Source organism: Rhea americana, unplaced genomic scaffold (genome assembly GCF_003343005.1).
Source record: "Rhea americana isolate MKP2758 unplaced genomic scaffold, rheAme1 scaffold_33, whole genome shotgun sequence".
Lineage (NCBI taxonomy): Eukaryota > Metazoa > Chordata > Aves > Rheiformes > Rheidae > Rhea > Rhea americana.
This window is the reverse complement of record NW_028186457.1, coordinates 1,791,348-1,811,586: the sequence shown is the minus strand read 5'-3', so window position 1 is coordinate 1,811,586 and position 20,239 is coordinate 1,791,348. Positions and strand designations below refer to the sequence as shown.

The 20,239-nt window shown below is 41.5% G+C and overlaps 1 long non-coding RNA gene across 1 annotated transcript; it reads left to right on the top strand.

Annotated features, from left to right (window-relative positions):
• The first annotated feature begins 12,008 nt into the window (after positions 1 to 12,008).
• On the top strand, positions 12,009 to 19,001 carry LOC146592481 (uncharacterized). The gene is made up of 4 exons (XR_014896590.1): positions 12,009 to 12,121; positions 14,617 to 14,756; positions 16,958 to 17,134; positions 18,868 to 19,001. It is a non-coding gene; the product is annotated as an uncharacterized LOC146592481 (long non-coding RNA).
• The last annotated feature ends 1,238 nt before the right edge of the window (positions 19,002 to 20,239 follow it).

Below are 20,239 nucleotides of genomic sequence, written 5' to 3'. Positions count from 1 at the left end.
AGATGGAGGGTTGAGAGAGAAAAGAATAATGATTTGGTTGAAGAGGAAGGTGTTAAAAGTTGTACCATATTATAGGTGGATGAAAGGAAAATCAATGCAAGTCAGAAATGAGTCTGAATCAAAAATCAGATCTAGTAGTCTCAAACCTAGATTGAGTCTTTGTCTCTTGAACTGAGCTGTTATAACAGGCTGAACTGAATGCTCATCTCCAGACATATGAATRCTTTGAAAGTTCATCTGTAAATGTAAATCTCAAACCTGGGACTGATCCAGCATGTTAGGAGCAGTGTTGTATTTTGATCCTATTTTTGCTGATTTATCTACCGATAGTTTCATTGACATCAGCAGAGAGATGCTAATTTTTTATTGTGTTGTGAATAAAATCAGTCCTTGTGCATGTCTGCATGCATACAGTGGCTGTGACAAAAATAAGACAGCTACACTGCTGTAGCTGGCGAGCCAACTCAAAGACTACACAGCATCAGAGAAGAGTTGTTTTTTTTATTTTCCTGCAAAGAAAGACTCTTCCTCCTTTCATAGCTTCTAAATGTACAAATGAGACTCTCATGACACTGAGAACTGAGAATGTAATTAAGAAGTGTCTAATGTGCCAGTCTAATTAGTGCCTCTCTTCTCTCTCCATGACAATAATGCTATGTAAGTGGGGATGTTTGTTGGCTTGTAAGACAGGAACTAGAGTGTGGTATGTTCTTTGAATTACACTTTCACTATATCGCTGTGTATGGAGGAACAGGACAGAGGCGTGGTAGAGAACTGCTGATTTAATATGACACTTGTTTTGCAGTGTATCAGGTTACACTGGCTACACCTGGTCTGTGCAGYGGAGAAAAATAACATCAGGACTTATCTTGAATTGATAGCGATAAGCAGGAAATTCTAAGCTAAAGTTATATGTGTATCCTCATCTTACCTTGCAGTGCCCAAATACTACAGGGACCTTGGATCAATGGTGTTCCTTAGAGTGTGCTGTAGAAATTGGGATTTTAATGTTAATAAAACATAATTATTTCTTCTAACTTGAATCTTTGGAGGGAGCTATGAGTTTAACATTAAATGTCAACTTAGGAAATAGGCCTAACCCTGAAACTCTGACAAAAAATCCCTGCCCTTGCAGAATGATTTCTTAGTTCTTTTCCTGAATGTGTGGTCTCTTTGGGCTAAATTGGAAAGGACTAGGGGAGAGTAACATCAATTGAATGTGTGTTGCTTGGAAAGAATAGAAAGCAAAAAAAAGCCCCTTCCCCTCTCCGCCTTAGATAAAACTGTCCCTTTGGTTTTTTGACTGATCTTTAGTTGAGTTGCAGGTGGAATCAGAAAATCTGACCCAAATCTCAGGTTGAATGATGGATCCACTCTGCAGTGGATACACACGTCTGTACATATCTGTCATATCAACTGATCTGCAGAGACGAGCTTTCTGATTTATTTCCTAAAGATGGCTTAAAATACACTGGCAGAACATTAGCCTCCCCTCTCGCCCGTTGGGCTCTGAGGAACACAGTGCTCTGAAGAGATACTTGCATGAATCCAACCTCACTAACTTTTTTTTTTTTTTCCTGGGATGGTTAGGGTACTTCTACCTGCTTCTGTACAGCATGCTACAAACATTCCATGAGACAGCTGAAGCTTACTTGAGCAGTAAGGGTTCCTTGTGTGTTTTGGTTACTCTTGAGAAATTTTAATTCCTGGAACATCTAGTCTGTCCTAATTTCTCTTCCATTCTTCTCCTGGGAAATCTAGGTATGTATGTGGCATCTGCCTCTCACCCTCCTTAGTTTACCTGGAGACAGAGAGTTATTAGTTTTTTGCAAATAACCATTTTATCTGTTGGAAAGCGCCTTCCTACCAACTCCCTTTCAGGCCTATTTYTTTTCTTGAGTAGTTTCCTGTTCTTCCTGTAACTGGAAAAGCAGCCTGTTGCTTACTGTACTTGCAAATTTAAAGTTTCTTCCCTTCCAAAAAAGTTAGTAAACTCTTTTGCGACAGTCAGAGAATCGGTTTCTGTAAGTGAAAACAGAAGCAGTGTAATTAAACTTTTGGGGGGTTCAACCCCATTTTGGGGGGGGTTACTCTGTTTACCTTTACATACATTCTTYTTTCTCAATTACTGAACTAAAGACACAGGAATAAAACATAAAGCAGGAGACCCATTGACCTAGGATATCCTTTTCCCTCTCTCTAAGGTGATTATTGAGCAGTGATTTCTATTGAGTGCAACAAGTCTAAACTTGTCAAAACTAAACAATCTAAACTCTTTTCTGTCCCATTCCAGCATGGATAACTGCAGCCTGCATTGCCTCCAGCTGCGGCTGCTCCTGCAAACAAGATTCTTCTCTTGTTGTCAGGAACAGAGCAGTGTTCGGTAAGAACTGTCATGCTTCAACATGCTGATGCCTGCAATTGACTGGCAAGCATTGGGATTGTTGTATTATGGTCGGATTAGCTAATCATTGTTGATAATTGTTAATAATCATTGTCTTAGATTCATGGTATAAAGAAGCTTTAGTGTCTCAGTTGTAACTATTTGTGGTGAAATGCAGGAACTGATTAACAGTGCATAAGTAGCAGGGGAATTGAAGGAAAGGCTGTTTTTTCAGTCTTTCAAAAAGCAGTACCCTGTAGTGCAAGCATGCCAAACCACATGTTTAAGCTGCAGAGGCTCTGAAGATGGTTTGGTGTCCTCTAGCCAGTTTGCTGCAGAAGAAAGTTCTCTTTGGTGTCTCCTCACAATATCGTTGTGACCCAGCAATGCTGAGTCTGGAAGACTGAGGATGAGCGCAGACAGAGAAGGAAGGTAGTTTGCAGGCGGTGTAACTGATACRTGTAAAGCAAGAGAGTTTTGTGGATCTTTTCATCTGAGAGGTAAATCATCAGAAAAGTCCATGAAACGTATCACTTTGTGGGTGATTTTATTTGCATTTATTTTTTTGCTAATATAAAAGAAATTTTATCTGCCCAATTCCTGAGATTCCTGCAAGCTAAAATTCAGGAAATGTATATCATTGAAATTTTTAATTATTATTCATTTACCTTTTTCTCAGTGCATTTTTTTAAACTAGTTTACCATGTCCCTGTTATGCCATATTCTTTGTGATATGATCTCTGTAGTTTTGTTTTATTTTTAAAATGGGAATCATGATAGAAGTAGAGGAGATTTCTAGCCACAGTCAGAACTGCCTCAATACCTTGCTATTACATTACCTGTTCTGAGCCCCTAATGTCTTATAATGCCTACTTTGGAGGCAAACTCGTTGACTGAAGGATGGCTGAGCTATCATGCCAAAGTTACTGTCATTCTCTTCAACTGCAAGAATGTGATCACATGAGTGCACTTGAGCAAATATTTGTGGAACGTATGCAAAATGGTCACACAGTTGTTACTGCATGACAGCTGATGAGGAAACTTGTTCAGCTCTGGCTGAGCAGTCAGTTTTGTTAACCAGAGTATGGGTCTGACTGACGACTCTGCCCTGTCATGAGTTACTCAAAGCCTGAACCTGCCCGTGCTGGTTTACAGCACCACCAGGGCAATGTACAAGGCCTCTTCAACAACTGTTCCTCCTCTGTGGTATGCAGTGCCATTCATCTGCAGAGGGCTGGTCTTCACTCTCCCCTATCCCTGTGAATGTATATTTGCATATTTATTCTTGTGCTGTGCATGATGAAGTGGCTTTTCTGGGCTATCCTGATGAATGCTTCATTTCTCAAGAATTTTCCACAGCAATGACCTTTCCAAGACTGCTTTGGACTCCAGAGCAGGAAAACTAAAGGAGATGCTTTTCAGGGAGGAAAGGGTTGTCTATTTAGCAACTTGGGAGTTTTTCCATGGTGCACTGGGGCTGTATTTCTTTKTAATTGTAAGCTTTACTGTCGAAGACACCTGCAGATTTTAAAGTGGAAAGCACTAATTCCTCCCCTCTCCACGTGGCTGAGGCAGATTTTCCCAACAACAGATTGTCAATATTTTTTGCTCTTAAGTGATCATGTAGTAGGGCTTTCCCCTTCCCACTGCCTTGCAAAGCAGTTCTGGAGTCTAGGATTTCTCACAGTAGAAAGTCCTTTGATCAGCTGCTTSTTCTGCTCCTCATGCCCTGCCTTTGTTCTTGATCCCCATGATTTGCGTCTGGTTTCTCAGATTCTACCTCAGCACTTAGACTCTCTCCTTGACCTGTTCGTGGGTGTGTTTGATTTGCCACCAGCTCTCGGGCAACTACTGTTGCTTTTTGTCTTTCTTTAAATGATGAACAGGGAAAAAAAAAACAGAGGAAGAGTTCAGCTCCTCATTGCATTTCCAACATCTTCCTTTGTCAGGACTGATTTCAACTGATCTGAGGAGTACAGATATTCAAGAGAGTGAATTTGAACCCGTTCACTAAAGTGCGTAGAATTTGGACAAAAGAGAAACAGGTCCCATGTCATCTTAACAATACTCTCAGCAGTTCATACCCTTTATGGAGACTTTACTTCCTCTGATATTGAGAGGGGTAATAAGAAGGAGGTTAAACAGGAAGTTACAGTTGATAGGCCTCAGTATTTCATCCAAACATTAGTGCATCATGTAGAGGATATTTTGAACTCTGTATCTGCTTTCCTGCCTCTGTTGTGGAGCTGTTTGAAGTGGTTTATTCTGCCAGCTCAGTCAGTGGTGCTGGTAGATTTACTGAGGACTCTGACAACTGATTGCTTTCAGACCTGAGAAGGTCTCATTSTCATCCATCGAAGTTTTAATTAATCAAAGAGGCAGATGGGTAGTATTGGCCTCGAATGCTGTTGTAATTAACTCATTCATTATTGTGTTCTTGCTCTGTGACGGTTCATAAAGGATATCTTTAATGTAGCTGCTATCATGCTGTCCCCATAGTAGGAGTTAAATAGTTTTCATAACTCTTTATCATGGTTACCCTGTATCCCAGATACAAATAGGGAAAGTGTTAATTTTTGGCAATAAATACGTGAGGCCCCCCTTGGCTTCAGATAAGCAAGTAGAGTTTGGCCTGCAAAGATGAGTGGGGCTAGTGAGGTTTAAGTTCCCATGGAAAGACCCTGTCTGGAATTTCTGTGCAACTCTCACACCTAGCTCTCTTAGTGCCTCTGCATCACRTGCCTGAACTGTCTGATCTCTTGGCTCTTCAATGTGTCAGGATGAAAAAGTGGTCAACTGTCCCATTTTTCAGAGCACAATGGAGTCTTCTTACATTGCGGAAATAAAAAGAACACATGTTCTTAGGCCTTCAATAGTGGATGTGCAAATTGGTGCAGGAGTGTTTTGCTCATAGCTGATGAAGTCCTTGCTGGGGAATGGTTTCAGTTTGGGTGGAGTTTCTGGGGTCTTTATGAATATGCTTTACCAAAGTGGTTTGAGGTATATCTTCTCTTGAGAATGAATGTAACCTTTCAATATCACCATAAGATGAAGACCTTGGATTCCTGTTTAATAATCAAGTGAAGACATACTGGCTCTGCCTATACCAGCAGAGAATGCTCCCAAGCACTGRAGGTATCTTGGTAAATTGTTTGTATGCCTCTTGGCATGCTTTTGGTCCAGACTGTATCCCAAAAAGTATACAAGCATAGTTCAGGAGTTAACACRGGCCACGAACAATAGGCAGTTTGGATGTGGCCAGCCTGTCTTGAGGGGTTAAAGCGTTTGGTCTCAGGTGAGTCTGTACCTGGTAGCCTCAGCACCAGAGAAAGGTCATGGGCACATTTAGTTTACTGGTATAGGTGTTGCTGTAGTTGCTCATCAAGTATGACCTCAGGAGTTTGGCATGGAACCAAAAGGAAAAAGATCAAAAGCCTCAAGTCTCATGCCTCTGTGGTATATACCATACCCAAGTCTTTATCTGATGCCTGAGAAGACTACTGACTGCCTCAGGACAGTAGCTCCTTTAGGAGTTTAGACATCACATATGTAACAGTTGGTGTCCAAATGGCTGGTTGCAACCTAATATGAGTGCTGACAAGCTGCCTTTGCTTCCAGAAGAGATTTCCAGGATTGACCAGATGAGATGCAAAGGCAGGAGCTTTGGCTTTCTAAGGAAACCTTTTGTCCTGGATGCCCTTCCTGAGAAGAAAGGGAGAAAGGCTCCTGATCTTACCCCAACTGAGCCTCTTTACACGAGGCTGGGGGCAGGCTGTCCATGACACTGTCCAAGCTGTGAAGCCAGTGCTTTTTGTTAGCACTGACATCATCCTAAATAATGAAATTCGCCTATAATGTGGTGTCAAGGAGGCAAGCAAGAAATCTGCATCTCTGACTGCTGCTTGAAGATTTTCTTCCACTGATTTCATGGTTGCTTTCCAAACCATTTAGTATGAACACAAAACCTATTAAAATTTAGACCAAAGCCCTCAGCCAAATAAGTACTGTGGCTTTCTTAATCAAAAGGTTTGGGAAAGAAATAGTTTGACTTTTTTTCTTTTTTTGTTTCTTTCTCTCTCTCTCTTTTTTTTTTTTTTTTTTTTTTTTTTAATTGAGATTCTACTCCTTTGGCAGATTAATTACCCAGAATTCATTACAAATCTCTGGATCCAGGGGTGATATTGATCCAGTCAGGCTGCCAGTTTGTGCTTGCAGAGATCTGTCTGTGATCCTTCTTCTGCAGGAATCTGGGGAGGGAGGGAKCAGACGACCAGTTATTAATAAAATCTGGAACAGTATTATGTGTTTCTTGGTTTTTATTTTTTTCTTTTTTTTTCCCCCTAGCTGGTTAAATTGAAATACTAGGCAGTTGCATAATCTCGTGCATCTCAGTAACAGCAGCAAATACCACTACCAGAAATCAAGAGAAAAGTGTGGAAGTGTGGAGGTGGATGCCAAAGGCAATAGTAGTGAATTCTTTCTGGAAAGGTAAAGCTATGGGATTTTTAACGTGTTCAGAAACTGTGTTCTAAGAGATATACTGACCTGAGTTGTAGTTTTACCCCAACTTGATACATTCAAATCTAGCCCAAAACAAGAAACAAAATACTGCTCCACTTTGATGATACCTGTATGAATTACAGGGGTGATCCCACGGCTGTTGCCAGTGCTTATGTGCTGAGGCCCTTTGGCCCATATCTGCTGGTGATGTGACGGAGCAGTGATGGGACACCAGTGACATCTGCACCAACTCTGCAGAAGAATAGCTGCTTTTGCACAGCTCAAGCAGCTTCTCAGCTTTCCAAGATGGGAGACTGAGACAGAGCCCATCCTTGATGCAGATCAAGTGATGGAAAAGGAGCACTGCTGTTCAGGTAGCTGAGAAGGACAGCCCAAGCAATGTCCTTTGGTGTGGGGCTCTCCCTGTAAAACTTACAGACCTTTCTGTTGGTTTGGAGGGCACCGGTTAGCAATTCATTGTATAACTGACCATTGCTTGCTGTGTGGGGTCATGGGTGGTGATTTCCTTCTATGGATCAGTTACTTTGGAAGATACAGTGGATGGCAACGTCTTTGGCTTGTTGAGCCCTGATCTCCTTTAGCCTTTCAAGTACTATTTTAAAGCCTCAACACATCACTTTATGCCACTTCTTGTTTGCTTTGGCCGGCAGGCAAATGCCTTAGTTAAACATTTGCAGGGGTAATTTCTAATCCAGGGGCTATGTGTTTCATCAAGCCAGTGGGTTGAATGAATATGGTGGCTGTACTTGCTCCAATCTGTCTGGGTACATAGCCTCTCTCTGCCTTCCCTTCTCTAATGTGTCGAGGTTTTGTTTTTCCTGTACTGCAGTCTTAAAACAAGCAAACAAACAATTCCCCAAAGCTCTGAAAGATGCTTCTGATACAGAATATGCTATAATGATTACAACTCTCTGCAGTATCACAAGCCACACATTTGTGATGATCATGGAACTAGCTGCCTTGCTGTTTAGAAAACATTTTTTTGCCAGATTTCATTCACAGCCTTTCAGAGTTTGCTGTTTAAAAAACCCCCACTATTTTCTGCTCAGTATTTAGAAACTCAGGCTTGAATTTTCAGGAGGTAGCTGTGACTTGAGGCCATAACTTGTACCTAAAAAGACTTTTCTTTCTTTTTTTTTCTTTCCTTTTTTTTCTTTCACTTTTAGGAAAAGCTAAAGAATATCCTTTTTGTTTTTTCTCTTTTAAAAAACAAACAAACAACCCCTTCCCCAAACTCTATTAAATATTTTGAATTATGTCATCCTTTCTGCAAATTCAGAACAAATGTTATGAATAGGAGACCAGCTGCAAGCAGCAGATGTCATAAGCTGTAGGTCACAAGCACAATTCACTGCAGAGCTAGGGTGTTCAGTGGTTGGACTCTTGTACTGACTGTGTATTATAGGAGAACCTCACAAATTCTGTGGCTTTCCTTCTCCTTTCTTTGGTAGGATGAGTGAAGGAGCTGGTATTCCAAGGACTATGTATTGTATTCAGCCTGGTGGGCCTAACTTACTTTCTGTGATTAATAAAGTCAAAGGAAAGATGACTAATTCAGGCTACTGACTTCCCAACACAAGGATAGGAGAGGTGAGTGTGTTTTTCCAAACCTTATGAATGGGAGTCCATTTGAAATTAAGATATTGGAGGCCAGTCAAGCATCTCAAATTACACTAGACAACCGTGTAGACAGTTTGGTGCYGAGTACAATTTGGATGAATAATTCCTGGGAGGTTCCTATTTTTCTCTAGTAATTATGAAGGCAGCCTGGATAACTAGCTTAGAATTTGACATGTGGCCTTTGGATATATAAAACTGGGTGAGCTGTAGCTGTAGACACCTAAGTTAGATACCCATTTAGGCAGGTTGAAACATATGGCCTGTGTATAAGGTCCAAGCATTACTCAACTCCTAGAGGTGGTTACTGGAGATTGAGGCAGGACAGATGTAGCTTCCTTAGTCACTTCATGTACTGGTGAAGAGTGTCAACTTCAGATCTGGCATTTTTCACTACCATGAAACCTTACCTGAATAGAGAGGACAAATACCTGGATTGTATGTGAAAGTGGGACTGTAGTGAACTGATTTAGCATCCCTTTATTCTGCTTGTAGCTTTGAAAAGGATCCATTATGCGCCTGCCTGAGACTGCTCTAAAGGATGATGAGACTTCAATGACAAAATAAAGTTCACAGCATTCACAAACTGGGGAAGGCTACTGGCATTTAAAATAATGAGTTTGTACATGTTTGTTGCTATTTAGTGCATTAAATAACTGAGACATTGTTTACGTTAAGTAATTTGTATTTCTAGCACTCCCAGCTAAGTTTAAAGTGAGAGAGAGAGGGAAACTTCAATTATTTTTCTTTATAAGATACTTAACTCAGTGACTGTGTCTTGTCTGGATGCATAGGGCTAATGTTGGCTAATTTTTGGCGGGTTATGGGTATATGGTAAGTTAGTGACCCTGGTAATGAACTCACAGTGTTTCATCTAATCTACCATAACTGCGTATGAACAGACTCTTTTCCCATGGCAGATGTAAAGTAGCTTACTATGTTTCTGCGTACGCTGCTGTTAGTTTACTGGGCAGCAAGACCATGCACAGCAGGTCAGGTCAGGAGTCATCACAGCATAGCTGGTGCAAGCTTGGACTTGCTTTGTACTAATCTCTTGTGTACTCTTAGCAGCTTAAATGCAACTCACACAGGTGTGCATTTACACCTATAAGTGTGACCAGACCTAGGTGTGTAGATTCATGTGTCCTTTATTGCAAAGCTGGTGCTCTAACATCAATAGATATTAGTGCATTGTATGCATTATAATGCACTTTTGTAGTGGATGGTGAAAACAGTAGCTTTTGCAAACTATGCTATGAGGCTGACTTGGCCTAACAGAGAGATTCCGCTTGCTACTCTGCTCTGCTTTTGTCTCTTTGTTGTGAAATCAGAAATTGTGAATACTGAAGAGCTGGGCATACAAAATGCCCAGGGTACAGGCCTGATCCTAGGTGCGCACTGACTGATAAAGAATCCTGATGATTTCGGTCAGGTTTGTGTCAGGCTCTTATGAGATCTCTTTCAAAATAATCTGGTCATTTTACAGATCTATATTATTGGGAACTTTATCACTGAAATTGTAGATGGTTGTCAGCTGTGTTCTTCAGGGGCTGACATCCTCAGGATGTTGAACAAAATGTTGTTGGATCACTTCTGGAACTGGTTCCTCTAGAGCAACTTCTATGTAGATGATAGTGATATTTGTTACTTGAAATTCTTGAAACACACTATTTTCTTTTTAGGACCTTGGTAAATATATCCCCTGCACAGATACACCTACATTCATTGTAGGTTAGTTTTGAAATGTTCGCCCATTTCTAAATCAAAATACTCCTGTGTTCACAGTAGTTAAAAACTCTTGCTGCAACCATCCTGCCTGGAAATCACTTTAGTCTCAAGCCAATGATATTAAAAATTTGTTTCTGAATTTTGCAGCTTGAGCTCAAACCCCAGTGTTTTGGCAATACTCCTATTTGTGTGTAGGAAATATAAGCTGCAATATCGCTCAAACTTCCTCATTTTACAAACAAGCTTTTATCTTTTTATAGCAACTCACCATTTCAGTATTTGTGTTCTTCCAAAATCCAGTGAGTTGGCAAGGACCATAGTGTTATAGCTGCTACAATCTGGGAGAGTACTGGCTGACTGGTATAGGAAATTAGTTTTGGGCTGAGCAGGTGCTCACCACATTATGGTTTTAGTAATGTAGCTGAGTGGACAGAAATTAACCCTGGGAGACCTTCTTAAATTAATAATAATACTTTTTAGCAAGAATAATGAGCAACAGGTAAGATGATGTATGTAGTAATTTGCATTTGCCTAGCCTGGGTGATGCATCTTTGTGTTAATTGGGGTTTATAATTAACAAGAAGGTTGTTTGTCCAGCTGTATGAAGAAGCTATTTTTGGCCATGGACTTATAGAAAGGCTGGTTGGACAGAACCTGGGAAGTCCAGTCTGCCAGTATTTCATAGTTCTCTTCATCCTTTCCTTGAAGAGCCTCCTGGGACTTGTCTTGCCCTCTTTTCTCCAAACCATCAATGTCATTATTTCAGTAATCAATAATTGCCACCAGCCTTTTCACACCTCATCTCTGTTCCCTGTTGTTTCTCCCTTCTCTCTACCAGTCCTATCTCTGCTTCCTACCACCTTCTCAACCTAGTCCCTGCTCCCACTGTCTTATCTCCTCCATCCACTTTTTTTCTTTTGTCCTCTGTATGTTTCTCTTTCCTTCTGGTTAGCACAGCTGTTTCTTTCCAAGCGGGTAATTGCCCTGCCCATTTCTTTTTCTTCCTTTCTCCATCTCTCTGTGTATTTCCATAGACTTACTGGAATAGACCTATATAAAAGAAAGAACTTATCTGGCACTGTCTTCCTGAGGGAACAAGGAGAGACTATAGCTGCCTCTCCAGGGCAGGATCCTCACATATGCAACCATATGAAAGTTCTGTGCCCCTTCAGCGGGAGTTTTCAGAGCTTCTCAAGGTAATGTCCTTTGTGAGCCCTGTGTTCAGCAGGCACCATGGGAAAAAAGGGGCAGCCTCAAAAAATATCCTGAGGTATGACTTGCCGTGATGTACTCAGCACTCAAGACAGGAGCTGCTGCTCTCTCTCAGCTCTCTACCAACCCTTCCCACTGTGATGTTAATGGTTGCTTTCGTTGTTCTCAATTTCTCTGTATATACTTGCTTGGCCCTAGTGAAAAGGCTGAGTCTACTGCTACTTGGACAGGAGACACTAAGTGTCAAGGGCATCTGTAGTTTCCCTGGGAGGGACCTAGCACACCATAGTGGGTAGCCTGAAAATACAGCATTTTTCCATACCATAGTTGCTTTGAGCTTTCCGTGCTTTTCCTTTGCACACAGGGAATGCACTGTGCATGAGTCTTAGAATCAAGTTTGGCAAACTTTTTTTGCTATTTAGTAGTATAAACAAATGCTAAGTCACATTGCTAATATATTGTGCTGTGTATGTTAAACCATGGTCTTTTTCGTTTCTTTTTTCTTTTTTTTTTCTTCCATAAATCCTCTAAGTGAAATCTTGACCTCTGGCATATGAAGGCAGAAGACAAAAGCTTACTATATAAGGCCCTGTGTGGATCATGACCAGAAAGAAAGAGACTTTTATTGACCAGGAATGGCAGTAAACAAACAAGGAGGAGGTAAATTTCACAGTGTGTGTTACAGGTTAACAGAGAAGGAGAGGAAAAGATTAACAGAGTCTTTAATTTGCTTTTTATTATGTATATTTTCATTAGAAAACAACCTTAAACACTCAGGAATAGTTTTATAGTAAATGTAAGCTCATGAAGAGCACTTGGAAGTTTCCATTCTGGGTTCAAGAGAATGACGGGACAGTAACACAGTCAACATGGTCATTCCTCTTAGTCAATCCCTCCTTTATGGCTGATTGTTTGATTTTGCATTACAGCCTTCCCTTCCCCCCCATGCTTCCTGCCTGAACAAAACCAATCCCCATCCCACCCTAACCCCACAGACATCTGTGTGGAAAGTCTCAAAGAGAATATTTCTGCACGGACACATCATTGTCTCATTTTATCCCTCAGTGGACATAGTGATTGTTTAAGGCCCTATTCAAAACCCTACTATCAGGCCTCAGAGATCCATGCAGAGACACCATTGATCTCTCCTGGGCAGACCTGTAGTGAAGAATCAGTCTAGGGAATGATTTCAAAGGGGACTCATACCATGTGAGGAGATGCAGATTCAGCCTGCTGGGAATGCAGATCCAGGGAAGCGTTCTTTACATCCCGTCTAGCCACCTCTCTTCTTAACTCTCTGCCTCTCTGGGGCAGAAATCCTGAATCAGTTGATGCATAGCTATGGGCTGGTTGTACTTGTGGTGCGAGGAAGATTTTYCCCCTCAAGCTTGTCCTGTGTTACCTACTGAGGGTTTGTTTATAATAGAGAACTGATGTGTATGAGCTAAAAACACTAGAGACAAGGCTATTTTGTTTTGCCACTGTATAAACCTTACAAAGCAGATTCTTGCTCCCCTCACACCCTGGCAGACTTCATTTACCACCATCTGATATTCAAATGCTTTGTCCTTGCTCTGTTTTTGGCTTGTGTTCATCATCCACTCTAATTATCTTGAGGTGAAGAATCAAACAAAAGGTTTCCCTTGCTGTTGTCCCACAGCTTGATAGCAGTGAAGGGAATGACTGAAAGTGTTTGCTCTTCTGGAACAAGAAGCCAGACTCCATGAATAAAGATTCTACTGGATATACCAGCCTAGAGGGWTGTGGAGGAAGGTTTGTGGGCCTGTTAAGAAGGGCTGTCCACACTCTCGTATCAGAGAGATACTTCCTTGGGTAATGAATCACCCCTTTGCAAGGGAAAGTGGAGATTATAGAGTAGTCAGTGAAAGGGAAGGAATTATAATTTCATGAGAACAAAGACACTGAGATCACCTATTTGGAGAACATAAATTTTTTTCTGTGTGGGAAAGGACATCAGGTGGGAGTGTTTGTCCTGCTAAAGAAAAGGAATAAACTGAACCTCTGTAATGTGCAGTGTGAAAACTTCTAGGGAAGTGTGACAGGCTGGGTATTAAAGGAAAGCTGTCTTTAGGGAAGAGCTAGGGCAGAATAGCTCTACTACCATCCTGGACTGTGAATGGATGAGATAGGGCCATTCCCTGGGGCATATAGGTCATTTGCAATTCTTGTGATTATTGATGTCAAAACTGATATAAATTGATAGATGCTCCCATTGCTCAGCAATGGCTTGCTAGCAACAGCCKTCTTCCTACTGGGAGATATCTTTCTTCTTGACTAGTTACCAGTATCCAAGCTGGTGCCTGCATAAATGATATACTTGACCTTCATGAGGCCTTTCAGCCCCTCTATACCAGCTCACCTGATGCAGATGTAATGTAGTAACAGACAGGGTGTTATCTTGCCATAGAGGAGTGCAACTGGAAGCAAAACTCCTTTGGCTGGAGCTGGCTATCTCATCCACAGAAAACCTTTAATCCCTGCGGAAGTTTAAGCTCTATGAAGACTCAGACTCCTCAATTATGAACAGACTCAGTTACTCAGACTTTCTTTGAGCAGGCAAAGAACAGAATTTGATAGCCTAGTTCTGTTTGGTAAAACACATCTTGATGCATCATATAACAAAACATCTTCCCTTAGTACCTCTTCTCTGCTGTTATTTAATTCATAAGTCCTAGGTATCATAACCTCTCCCTTTTTTTTAACCTAAGATGCTTTTWAAAAAAAAGTGTTAATAGTAGGTAGTAAACAAGCTGAGAACAATAGTGTCAATGCAATTTGGAAAATAATTTCTCGCTCAGTCCTTCCCCTGTTCAGAAATCCACCTCTTGTCAAACAGTTGTGATGGCAGGTGTCTGTGCTTTTGCATTTTTGTGCTTGTTTGAGTATGGCTCAGATAAGTTTGGAGTCTTCAGTCTGTTTCCTACTGCTGTAACTGAGTGTCTGTTTTCCACAAACTTGTGTGTTAATTAAATGCTATACAAGAATGAGTATGAACCAAGGATCACATAAAATCATTTCCCTCTTCTGTCTTGTCTTTGCCTGAAGTTGAACCATATGTAGTATTTTCCACATAGCGACTGTCAAAACTTATTCAGTATAATTAGGTTTATTTGTTGTTTTCTTTCTATTTTCAGGACAAGTTTTATATACATATATATATGTATGTATGTATGTATAAAGTCATATATATGTATATATAAAATCTTGCAATTCCAATTCTGGAAGAGAAAACATCATTCTTCTTCAAAGGAGAAATTCACCCACTGACCTGGAGGTAATTTGAATAATGAACTGAAATAGTTTTTGATGTTTGTGTAAACAGCACTGAAGTGTCAGATTCTGCTCTCCTTGTATCCAACATAATAGATAGGAGATCAAAGACTGTATTCAGTAACTGCAGCATATCAGATTTGTATTCCTAGAGCCATCAGCTTATTGCTGTCATGTGGAAACCAACTGATGTTTTCACTATATCTCCCTCAAGCTGGAAGGAGAAATGGAGGTCAATGCAATAAGCTTGTACACTTTTTTCTGCTTTCTGGATTCAAATATGCCATTGGTCATCAGTGAACTGAATTTGCCTGTCTGAATGCATGAAGGATCTGTAGCAAGACTGTAAAACTGGTCTTGAAGGAATCCTGTGTTTTTCTCTACTCAGGAGATCTTCAGATTTAGGTACAGCAGAGAGGATGATGAATCTGGTAACTCAGGAAAGAAAAGGAGGTGTCACGTGAGGTAAAGAGGAGAGGGGATGTTAGGATCCGCAGCTGCTAGCCACTAAGGCAAATGCACTGCTGTACATCAAGGCAATTACTGCAGGGATTTTTCCCTTCAGGGGCTTGACTGACAGATAATAAGGAATAGGTCCTCCCACCTTGTCCTCTCAGTCTTGACCTGCATGAGTCCTGGTCGTTAATCCGCAGGTTGGAAGTGCTAGTAATGCACCCTGTTTGTACATCAAAGGACAGATAGGATTTCCATCTCCAGTGCTTTGCTTAGTCAAAATTGCTGCATTACGACCTGATGCACTTTTATACTCGCCTGTTTGGAACATGTCAAGGAGCCTGTGAGACATGGGAGAGGTCTGGCAAAAAAAAATATATTTTTTTCTCTTGAAGAAAATAGAAGTTTGGATGACTAGGTGTGGRTAGAGAATGGTCTTTAGAATTGGATAATCTTCAGCTGTCCTCCATCTGCAGGCATTCGCTCTGATGTTTCACTGCTGACAGATACGGGCTTTGAGCAATGTCGGAGAACTGGCAGACATGAGTAGTGTTTTCCCATCTACCTGAATGAAAATGCAGCAGGCCACTGATGCCTCTTGACTCTAGCCTGTGTTGCTGACTTGCTCGCTCTTTGGGTCTGCCCACCATAGTAGGGTGAGATATGAACCTTTTCATCACCTTGCTTGGGAAACCACAGCCGTCACRTGAATTACCACAACTGAAAGGGAACATTCTTGATTTACTTGAAAGACAGCCCATCACTGCTGACATTTGAAATTGGAAGCCAAGTATTAGTTCAATGTATAGGTTTCTCTGGTGTTACAGTCTTTTGTGGCAACCAACTGGCAGCAGGCACTGAGAGGCAACATGAATATATATCAAGTAAGACTGACTGCAGGTTACAGAATCTGACTGTAATATAGGGTCTTCATGGTCCCTGTGTTCTCTGGTCACCCTTGGGGTTAGTGCACGTGCTTGAGCTGATGCAAGCATAGAAGAAAAAGATTTGAAYTTGGAAGTGGGCTAAATGGCAAGAATGGAAGAGCCACGGAAGCTAGAGGCCAACGCTGATGTTTCTGTAGGCAAAAGCAGCATTGACAACTCACACAGAGTAAAACACCTCTGAAAAACATTACCAGAAAGACCTGTCAAAACTGACAGAAAATCAAGAGACTGTAGGAGAAATCACAAGAATGAGCAGGACCACACACACACACATAATCTTTGATGATGGCTGAATGCAGTCCTCCACACTGACCACCCTCAAACAGAGTTGAAGGATGACAAAGCCCAAGAATTGAGGGGTCTCCACAGTGATAGGACCTGGAATTCTCTCCATGAGGAGAAACAGCTGCCAAACTCTTTGCAAGCCTTGTTTGTTGGTGGAAGCTGGTCTGACTGCTTTGTAACAAAATACAAATAATGTCTCTTTAGGAGCCAACAGACAAGACCAGAGGAAAAATGTCAGTAAGAAGAGATACCTTCTGTAGCATAGCTCTGCCTCATCTTTTCAATCTGCTGGAACCCTCCTATACACGATGTACWTTACATGTCTCAGGAGTTTACTGTCTCCATTTGCACCTTTTGAAGTCCTGCATAGTAGCTCAAAGGGTATGGCACAAAGAGATTGGGGGAGATGAGAGAACTGTGCTATGGAAGGAAGWGACCCTCCTCAGTATTTCTGCTATCATGCTGTGGATGGGGGCAGAAAATCCCAAACTCGACACTTAATTTATACTTGTTCTCTCAGGCTGGCAGCCTAGAAGTTCATAAACTCAGAAGCACCTTGTTCTGGAATAAACTGGTTTGGAAACAGCTTCCAATGGCTTCCCCGAGTTTGCTTTGCTGGTGGCAGCCCTTCGGCTCCAAGCTGGTATATGTATGAAGCTCTTTGAACAAGTTTTTGCCCCTCTGCCCGTCAAACCAGGTAATGACATGCTTTGTATTGCACAGAACACATACAATTGACAAGTTCATAGTGTTTAAATATTAAACAATCTAGACAGGCTTTTGAGTCTTATGCCAATATGAAAAGGCTCAGACCATACCCATCTCTGAAATTGGGCTGCGGGATCATTTGCACAGTAAGACAGACAGTAAGACTTGTATACATTGCCATGCAACAGAAGAGACCCCGAACCACCAGCCCTAAGTGGAAAGTTTATTTATAAGCGCAATATATGGAAAAAACAAACCAAGAAACCCCACAGATATAGAAAACGTTGTAGCAAATCCCTGGTCAAGTAGGACTTCATGTCTGTCACTACCCTGCACCTCACAGCTGCTTGAAATTCATGCAATGGAGGAGAGGGGACTCAGATGATACCCTCCCCTTTTGATCAAGAAGGATCTCTGAGCAGAAGAGGTCCCATGGAACCCTCGCTGAGTGATTCAGACTGTAATAAGCAAAAGGGCAGCACTGCTCGCCCCCACTGCACGCTTTGTGATTACCTGTGGTATGCACGCACAAGACTTAGCACTTCAACAGGCTTTATGAATGTGGATTCTCACAACACCCCTGTGAGGTAGGTACGTATTGTTATTCCCCCTTTGTGTGGATGGGGGACTGAGCCAAACAGCCCAAGGCTACAGAGTTGGTGGCAGAGCTGGAGTGAGAGTATACAGAGTCCTGTGTGCTCAGATTACTAGATCACGCCACTCTTAGATGGCAAATTGTGCTTCTGACCTTGCAAACTTATAGCCTTTAGTCACATTAAAGGACTTTGACTTCTCCATATTAAATGTATGCAAGACAGGGAGGGAAATAACATTATATCTCACAGCCGCCCCTTCTGTTGTGTATGCCTCCCCCTTCGCAAAGCCACCACGATTACCCATCTCTTGGAACAAGGACATCTTCGCGGACAGGCATGGGAATGAGAGGCTGCTGTGTTTGTTCGCCTTGACTGGGTTTCTTTCTATTGTGGAGCAGAAGTGGTTCTTCCAGAGACCTGTTTGTTGCAACACCTTCATTCTGGGGGTAGCTGCTTCAGAGATGATCAGAATTGCCTCTTCCCTCTCCCTCATCCCACCAGTATCCCTTTCTTCCCCTCAGCCAAAAGCACTCTTTGGTAGATAGTAAAATTGGTCAGATAAAGGTACAGTGGTCTCAGAAACCATGCTGTTCGCATGGATCCTCAGTAAGTCAGCTTTCTTGGCTGGTGTTTTCATCTCCCACATTCTTTGCCAGAGAAGTACCTGTTCTGTTGCATTCAGATATTCAAAGGGACACTGTCAAGTAATTGAGATGAAAAATATTACCTGCCGTAAGATGCTAACCTCCATCTTCTACATTGCACAGTGGTTGATATTTTCAAACACAGAACTTAAAAGTTTGACGTCTTCCCCAGTCCAGAAATACCTGACCCACAACAGCCTAGCTGCCAAAGGAGCTGGTGACTCGCATCTATCCTGGCTCCTGAATTGAGAGAGATACTGGTATAGTGACAAAAGGGTAGTTGAACATGGCCATTGTACGGTTTTTCTCAGCACTTCTGCAAAACGGATACCGTTTGGCTAAAGTCCTTAAATTGATTTTGGGGGGGCGTAGTACAGGCTTGATCACTGTAAGCTCATTGTTTTGGAAGTGCTGAGCTGTTGCTCCTGAATTGGCTCATCTGTATTTTTAATGTTCCTACTTGTTGTATGCTTTCTTTGCAGCAGTTACACTGGTAAGCTCAACCCCTTACAGCTGGGACATACCCTGCATGGTATGAGGACAGCAAACATGAGGTTGGTAACACGGAACCACGCTTGACTTCCTGTTGCAGCGGAACGGTGAAGATGATGAAAGGAACGGGGTGAGTGGAGAGAACAGTACATGTCCAAATGGAAAAGGACAAAATCAGTAGGGAAAGAAATTTTATTTTCAAGCTTGTAAGAGAATATTACAAACAATGGAGAGTAAAAAAAGCCCAAATCCTAAAAACTATTTAAAAAGTACTTGACAGTGTCCCTTTAATATCCACAAATGATTCAGCCATTGTGCATTGAAAGAGAATGTTCCTGAAGAGCAACCAGTACCTTTGTAGGTATATCCCAGAAAAGGAGGCTTACTAGAAGCGTAATATATTCGGTTATCAACTGTGCTCCCTCTTCAGACCAACTCTCTGTTGAATGATTGAATGGAATAGACTCTACAATAAACTAACAAACTGGATATGGAAGGCTCAGCCTACAGGACTGAGTGAGACCCTGCTGCAAATAGAGCAGCAGAGATACACCAAAAAGATGTATATTTCTAATGTATGAGTGTCTGAATCAGCAAGGTAGAAGTAACCCCCTGCGGTGGGTCACCTTCCTGTGACTGGCGGAAAATGGAAAGAGATTAACTTGGAACGTATGCATGGAAAATGATGTGTGTGAGTGGGAAGATTTGGATGCTGGATTTGGGGTTATGAAGGCATAAATCACGCCAATACTTGTGCTTGAAACACCTGCGGAGCATTTGTACAAATCTGCCAGAAACATCTGTATGTCAAATAAAGGTCATGAAATGCCACCCCCCCACCCCACCGCTGTAAGTCCACCCTCACAACCCCTTTGTCAAGAACACTATGAAAAATCAAAATTTTTGTTTTGGTGAAATCTAGGTAGGCTTGGGTTTTGTTAGATTTTCTTGGTGAGGTGATTCAATTCTTTTTTCTTTACTTTTTTTTTTTTTTTTGGTAAATCAATATTGAAAAATCCCCAGCCATTTCACTTCAAATATCCTATAGTAAATCAAACAAGGTTCCAGAATGACTCATGAAACAAAACAACTCATAGCCCTGGTTAATCACAGTCTGGAAAAAAATACCCCAAATATTTCATTCCCTTCATTGTTTTTATAAATCTCACACTTGTGTGTGTGCATGTGTGTGTGTACGGGGTGTGTGTATACAGCATTACCTATTCCAGGTAATAGAATTTGAAAGACATGCTAAACCATCTGTTCCTCTGCTTCCCCAGAACTCTGCCTACTCAGTTTTTAGTCTGTATTGCACTTGTTTTGTTGTTGGTTTTTGTGTTTTTTTTGATTTGTTTTTTTTTT